This window comes from Misgurnus anguillicaudatus, unplaced genomic scaffold (assembly GCF_027580225.2).
Source record: "Misgurnus anguillicaudatus unplaced genomic scaffold, ASM2758022v2 HiC_scaffold_34, whole genome shotgun sequence".
Taxonomy (NCBI): domain Eukaryota; kingdom Metazoa; phylum Chordata; class Actinopteri; order Cypriniformes; family Cobitidae; genus Misgurnus; species Misgurnus anguillicaudatus.
In genome coordinates this window covers 3,410,313-3,418,137 of record NW_027395284.1, presented here as the reverse complement: position 1 = coordinate 3,418,137, position 7,825 = coordinate 3,410,313, and the positions used below count along the sequence as shown (strand labels likewise).

At 36.2% G+C, this 7,825-nt stretch overlaps 1 long non-coding RNA gene across 1 annotated transcript; it reads right to left on the bottom strand.

Annotated features, from left to right (window-relative positions):
• Positions 1–5,215: 5,215 nt before the first annotated feature.
• On the bottom strand, positions 5,216–7,287 carry LOC129416922 (uncharacterized). Its single transcript, XR_012368876.1, has 3 exons — positions 7,148–7,287; positions 6,336–6,442; positions 5,216–6,257 (listed from the first exon to the last, which is right to left on the bottom strand). It is a non-coding gene; the product is annotated as an uncharacterized lncRNA (long non-coding RNA).
• Between the last annotated feature and the right edge of the window lie 538 nt (positions 7,288–7,825).

Below are 7,825 nucleotides of genomic sequence, written 5' to 3'. Positions count from 1 at the left end.
GGGCGTTGTTAGGCACGACACTTCGCGTCGTGCCTAAAACCCCCTTAGCTGTTATAAAAAAAAGGGGTTATTGCTTTTATAAAACGTTTACTTCATATGCAAAACGTTAGCGGGATTTTATAAAATAAAACACAAATAAGTAATTAGTAATTATATTAGTACAAATATTACTCTTCGTTTATTTTATAAATCAACATTCATCTAATTTATACATTAACATTTATATTGTGCAACTGTAGAAGTGATGATCAAATATGCTTGGAAGCATGCTGAAGTCTTTCCCCATCAGCGTTTTTTTTTTTTAAGTTGCCACCCAGTTTTAGTTTAATGCCTTGCAGAAAATGATCTTCTTTAAATAAATATAAAATATCAGATGAAAGAACAGACCATCCGCTTTCAAACAGCAAAAAAACGTGTCATCTACTTTCATTTGTTCTCTTATCACCTCTCAAATTTTTTCCATTTATGTGAATAACTTTTGTAAGAGATCAGATTCAGAGCCTGATCAAAACACGGTGTTTTTAGTGTTGAGTGAATGCGTCAGTGTTTAAGTTGGGTAAGATCGCCACCCAGTGGATAGCGGAGATATGAATTTGAGGTAGAAACTCCTCCTCAGATGACTCAACAATATTTATTGACATTTATCTGGATATCGCCATAATTGTGCAATTGTATACAAATTAAACATATGATTAAAGACTGTGGTGTTTATTTTCATAAATCAGTACGCAGCAACAGTGGCGCAGTGATAGTTCTGTAATGCGGTCTGAACCGTGGGGTTACCGGTGTATTTTATCACGGCTTAGAACGCGTTTCAACCAATCAGAATGAAGAACCAGAACTGCCTGTTTTATAATATATATTTTGTTACACATTGTTCTTTTCATCTTAATATATTCCAATATAATCTTTTTTTTCTTCTTCTTTTTTATATCACAATCATTTCGCTGTTGTTGACAAATTAACAGAGATGGGACCAAGTCACACATGTGCAAGTCTCAAGTAAGTCTCAAGTCTGAACCTTCAAGTCTCAAGTAAGTCCCAAGTATTTTTTGTCTTGGGCAAGTCAAGTCAAGTCAAGTCACAGGCTATATCAAGTCAAGTCAAGTCAAGTCCTGTAATAGGTCAAGTCAAGTCCAAGTCAAGTCACCTTATTATTGTAATTTTACCTGCAGAATCTGATCTTAATAAAGTGAAAAGACAAGATATACAGTACGTAAGTAACAGTTAATTACAATAATTTGGATTTGCATTGTAAATACTCATGTTCAGTAAAATACATCATGGAATCAAACAAAATTGTAACTTCATAAATTATTTATTTTTCACTTCTGCCAACCTTGTTTGAAATGTTTGAAATTTTCAACATTGAGTCCATAAAACAAATAACAGCTTAACATCCAACAGACTCCTCTCTGAACACCTCCCTCTCTCTCTCTCTCTCTCTCTCTCAAACATAGTTTACACACACACACACTCTCTCTCTTTCTCTCTCTCTCTCTCTCTCACACACACACACTTGTGTAATGCTCTGAATGCTTAAGGCTGCGCCCAGAAAAACGAGCGCGTCGCACCGCGTGCGCGTCTCTTCCGTTCGTGCGCCTACATTTGAAATAACGAACTTGAGCGCGCAAAAGACGCTTACAAACTTAGAAAAAGTAGCCAAGTCTCATACCGCTCAGATCAAGGGAAGTATTTAAAAAAAAATCTAAATTATTTTGCCCACATTTGTCCCCAACATGGTATAATGACTCATCATTGATGAGGGTTAATGGCTACTTTAGCGATTATTACATTAGCTATCTACCAACTAACCAGAATGACAAGCACTTACTATGGCTCTTCAAATGACGGACAAAATTGGAGGTTGTCACGTGGCTGCCCGTGATTTTAATGTTGCATGTCTTGCAATGCACTGTTCATCTTTTGACATCTTGTTGAAGCCGAAAGCGATGACCCTCGGTACCCCTCCTGCTGACATGTTGATATCTGATCTAAGTGGGCGTGGCGTGCGTAAGGTACGAGAGCTGATAATAGTGTCGTGATTCAGTCATGACAACGCCATTCTTAGCCTGCGCTCCAGCTGCGTCAACTGTATTTTTTAAAATGATTTATATATTTTATATTCAAACTGAAAACATGATGTGATTAACACTCAAGTCATTCAAGTCATCGTGTCTCAAGTCAAGTCAAGTCCCGAGTCTTTAACTTCCAAGTCCGAGTCAAGTCTCAAGTATTTTATTTTTTGTCAAGTCAAGTCACAAGTCACAAAAATAGCGACTCGAGTCGACTCGAGTCCAAGTCACCAAGTCACAAGTCCCCATGTCTGCAAATTAAAGACTCATCTTACATGATACAAGCCAATCCATAAAAACTGCTGCATCTTTTCGAAACGTATGCATGAAAACCAATTAAGAACAAGGTGGCACTTAACACATGCAACTGTAATACATCCAACGGTTAGTGTTTCTGCAGTGCAGCAGGTGCGTTCTCTTGATTCCATCGTCTTTAATTATGATTTTAATTAAATGGCCTATCTGAAGCAAGATTTCTAAAGTCCTCAACACTGGCGTGGGATTTAAGAAGATAAAAAGAAACAGACAGTGGGATCCAGGGACTTGGGGGAAACGAAAAAATAATAAAGAGAAAACAGCGAGGATAAGATAAACAATGCTTTCAAACAAAAGCAGCGGACTCGTCAACAATAGCCTCATATTTTGGTGGCTGATGCCCAAGTACCAGAAAACCCCAGGAGAAAACAACAGACGAACTTCAAATGCAGTGGCGCTCCGTAGCCACACATACACCCATCTCTTTACGAATATCCTGCTGTATGAAGATGTTCCCAGGACGCCCATACGAGCTCGCTTTATTTGTTTACAATTCGCTCCATGCTTTGTCATAACCGCAGTGAACTGTGAATTTACATTCACGTACTGTACGCTTTTGATAACATAGTCAGTGGGACTACCCTGGGACTCATTGTTCTGTATGAGGACTCTGAGAGGCAGATGGAAAATGGACTGTGGCTCTTTAGTATAGTGAAAAACGGCAGATGACTGACAGGGGAATTCTGCTGGCTCTAAATGTTTTCCGACTTGCTAGCTCATTTACAAAAGGATGCATAATGATACTTAAACACAGGAGGGATCTACATCCTTGCGTCTATGGCTGTCCGCCTTCAAGAAGGGGTAGTGTGGCGGAAAAATGCAGAACAAATTACTCCACAGGGACGTTTATTGACACATGATGTGAGAAGGTGGGAGAAAGAGGTGCAGTGTTGCGGTCCAATTCAGTTAGATTTTGAATGCAGGTGTAGTCTCACCTTGCAATGATCAGGCTAAGCAGGGTTAAGCCTTATAAGTACCTGATGAGCAGTCACGAGCCGCCACTGCTGATACCTCAGTATGGAAAAACTATGTGAGAAATATCAAACGTATTGAATACAACAAGATTAAGCAATCCTATTACTATCAATAGAGGACAAAGCAACGCTCAATGTGGTCGCCCTGGTGATGGAAATCCTGCCTTCCAGAACCAATCATTAATCAATAAAGACAATTCTCTGTTGAGGGGCTCTGTACAGACGCTTGCCAACCTGTGAGCTGATGTGTTTTAGTGCAATTTAAACCTAAGAAACTTTTATTTTGATGTCAGGTTTAATTGTTGGTCAGAAATATGTTACCCTGATGGTCTAAAGCTTCAAAGTAGTTTTTGGATGAACAGTTATACGAAAAAGTTTGGTGGTACAAAATAAAACGTAGCGCTTTTCTAAGTGGATTTAAAAGAGGAACTATATTTTATGGCGTAATAGCACTTTTGAGAGTACTTGGACTCGCCTGAAAAGTCCGCTCCCCTTCTCACTCTCATAATGGGAGAGGGAGGGTGTTACTGCGCCGAGTCGAAGTACTCCCATAAGTGCTATTACGCCATACAATATAGTTCCTCTTTTAAATCCGCTTAGAAAAGCGCTACGTTTTATTTTGTACCACCAAACTTGCTCGTATAACTACTCGTCTTAAATAGGAAAAACTTTTATGTGTTTGGTCACTTCTAACTTTATCTCTAAATGGTACCATTGAATGAATGGGGCTAAGCTAAATGCTATCGAAGCGTCGCAGCGTGCTCCAGCACTTACGTGCACGCACACAAATGATAGAGGGATGTATCAACAATTCTTAGTTAAGGTAATAACATATTTTAATATTGAAAATGAGTAGACTATTCCTTTAAGAAACCATACTTACTCGTGTAACTAGTCATGTAACAGTCTTTAAATAGGGAAAACAATGGAAGTGTTTGGTGGCTTCTAAATTCATCCCTATTTGGATACTAAGGAATGAATGGGGCTAGGCTAAATGCTAACACATTCACGAGGCGCTGTACAAAGATTAAGTGTACGCATTGAAAAAAGATAAGTATGTATTCACTCCTCTAAATTAAGGTAAGAACATAGTAAAATATAAAAAAACTGTGGTGTTTTCCTTTAATACAGTACATACTATCTCAAATGATATTAAACACAGCATACAAAGATATTAAATCAAGAATGTTGCCAGTGGTTACTAAAATTTATGTGGTGCATTGACAGCAATTCTTCTACTGGCTACAGTACCGGTATGTATATATACACTGCTCACATCAATGTACTCAGCCTTCCACTCAAAGCTGTTCGGTGCTTTGCTTTTACATCATCCAGGTTGATTTACTATAAATCATGTTGAGAAGATGTATCCAGAATTTATTTTTTATCAAATGATTATTGAATTGATTTACTACTTTCTTCTGTGTTTAGAACAAACTCACTTTATTCAGACACACTGTGTTCTCTCAACCAATTGGACTTAAGAGATAAATGTTTCATATGTCCTGTTTGCAAAGTGACCGAGCTTTTTTCTTTGCCTGGGGTGATGCTGACATGCACACAGATGTCAGCAGTCAATAGAGAATAATAGATCACTAATGATCAGTGGAATTAAGACGTAACTGTTTATAATGTGGAAGAAAGTTGTTTAAACTTGTTGTTTAAAACTTTTAATAATGTGGGTGCAGATACGCTCACTAACCAGGACCTTCCAATTAGCTCCTAAATAGTGTGCTCTTCTGTGTGTTTACACAAACTTTTATCGCCACTGTTTATTTTGGATAGTTTACTGCATCTACACTTGCAGTTTTATTCTTTATTTTTATAAAAACATTTCAAGTGGCCTACACACTAAAAACAGTTGGGTTAAAAATAACCCAATAAATAACCCAATGGTGGGTTACTATAGCACCGACCCATTGTTGGGTTATTTTAACCCAATGCATTGGGTAGAAAGTTTTACCCAATTAGTTGGGTTATGAAATAACCAATTTGTTGGGTTATTTTTGCAATGCTGTTTTAACCCCATTATTATTATTATTATTATTATTATTATTTATTATTATTATTATTATTTATTTATTACTATTATTTGCTTTATAAATAAATAATACAAAACTTACAAATACATTTATAATGCTTTATTTTCATTTAGTCATTTGCACCTGCATTTAAATGTATAAATACATACATGTATAGAAGCATAAATACATACACACATACATAAATATATACATACATAAATAAACAAAAACATATAAGAACAGAACAAATCTACTCAATCTTATCCAACTAAAAACTGCTTAAAAGCGTTCACACATTTTGTCATAATTTTCTCCCTCTCATGTTGTTATAAACCTGTATATAAGTCTTTACTTTGATAACCACAAAGGTATATTTCAAAGAATGTTTGAAATCAAACCGATCATGAGCCCCATTTATTTTCATAGTATTCTTTTTTCCTACTATGACAGTCAATGGGGCTCATGATCTGTTTGGTTTCAAACATTACTCAAAATATCTTCCTTTGTGGTCATCAGAACAAAAAAATGTGTACAGGTTTGTAACGACAGGAGAGGAAGAAAATTATGACAATTTTCATTTTTGGGGGAACTGTCCCTTTAAGCAGGTGACAGTGTGTTCAGGAAACATCACATGGTACAAAATGTATTGTGTGTTACAGAAACTACTTAACAGTAATGAAAGGCTTGGGATACTCTGTATAAAATGTTAAAAAAAATATTAAAGCACATGTCAACTGCAGGTCTTGCTCCTGGGCCATGCCTCCCCACGAAAACAAAGGCTTGTGATTAGTCAAATTCATCCCATAGCAGGACATCGGGTCTTCTTCATACCTCCTCCTCCAAATACTGAATTATGTTTGTTTTCTGACCTGAAGACAGAATTTTCACAATGTAAATATGCACACATAAACAGGATAAAAAAACTAAGTGTAATAAATTATACTTACAGATTGCAAATTAATAAATGTTTGCTTTGCCTCTTGGTACTGTAGGAAGGCTGAATCATCTTGCTGGCCATTTTGTAAGGTTTTTAATGCAACATCTCCAAGAATGTCTACATTTAAAGAAAAGAATAATTAATAAAATCTCAAAGCAAATACATCTGGTACACTGAATAAATACTATACTTTGACAGTAGATGTCGCTGAATTGCAAATTCAACCGTTACCGGTGTTACAGTAAACAGACGTGCATGATTAAACAGCGCTTTATCAGGGAATATACTGAAGTAAGACGACAATAAAATGCCATCGAGTCATTTCTTAAGACATTTACATTCAGAATGACATTTATATTACAGCTCTGTGTCTATAACACAGACCGGCTAAAAAAATATTTGGAGCAAAAAACAGCCGGTTGATCCCTTACAAAAGTTAAAAAACGGTTTTTACTACACTTTAAACAAAAAAGCATTGTCTGTTACAGAAAGCATGGTTAAAGCAATATGGCAATCAATACGCCATGAAACTAACGTTATACTACTAAAAGAAGAAATGATTCATTTTCGTAAGGGACCATGCTGTTGGTGCTGTTTAGTATTAAAATAAATTGCGATGTCTCTCTACGTTTATGATGGCTTAAAAACGCGTTTGGCATCGGTAACAGTTAATGAATGGAACAGGTGTAACGGACAAAAACTAGACAACAGCGTTTTTGTACACTTATTTAAACGTGGCTGATAGTTTACTGTGTGATAGAGCTTAAAGACACTTTGTAGCAAAATAAAACATTACACAGAGATATATATTTTAAAACGTACCTCTCGTGTCTGTCCGCACTCAGCAGTGGCACCTGTTGACCATTAATCAAAATGCGTGACGTGAGCCCGAATTTAACCCAACTCTCTGGGTTATTAAGGAAATAACCCAATACAAGCTAGGAATAACCCAACAGAACAACCCAATATGTTTAACCCACCTATTGGGTAAAACAAATAACCCAACGGTTTTTAGAGTGTACAATTCAAATCTCCCTTGTGTAAATGTAAACCACAGAGCTACGGCTTAAACTCCACACATTGCAGCAATGAAAACCTAAAAGCTGAAAACATGCTTCCTGTTCGTATAATCTTAAAATAATGTTACCTGCACTTGTTTCTTTAATAATTCATGGCAAATTAAAGAGTCTGTGTAAAAATGAACATTTTTACCAAAGGCCATCTAAAATTCTCTTACCAAATGATATATTGAAAAGAGACTGTAGGCACAGGCTTTTGTCCTGCTCTCCTAGTTTTAAATAAAACATAGCTCAAGAAAAAAAATATGACTGAGGTGCACCAATAAATGGGCTTGGGGAAGAAAAGAGTTCTTTCTTTCTTAATGTTTGTCTTTGGTACTTTTATTTTACTCTAGGTACATATCTACATATACATATTGTTTATCTTAATGTTATGCTAATCCACAGCAAATTATTATATCTTATTTGCTGAATTAAATAT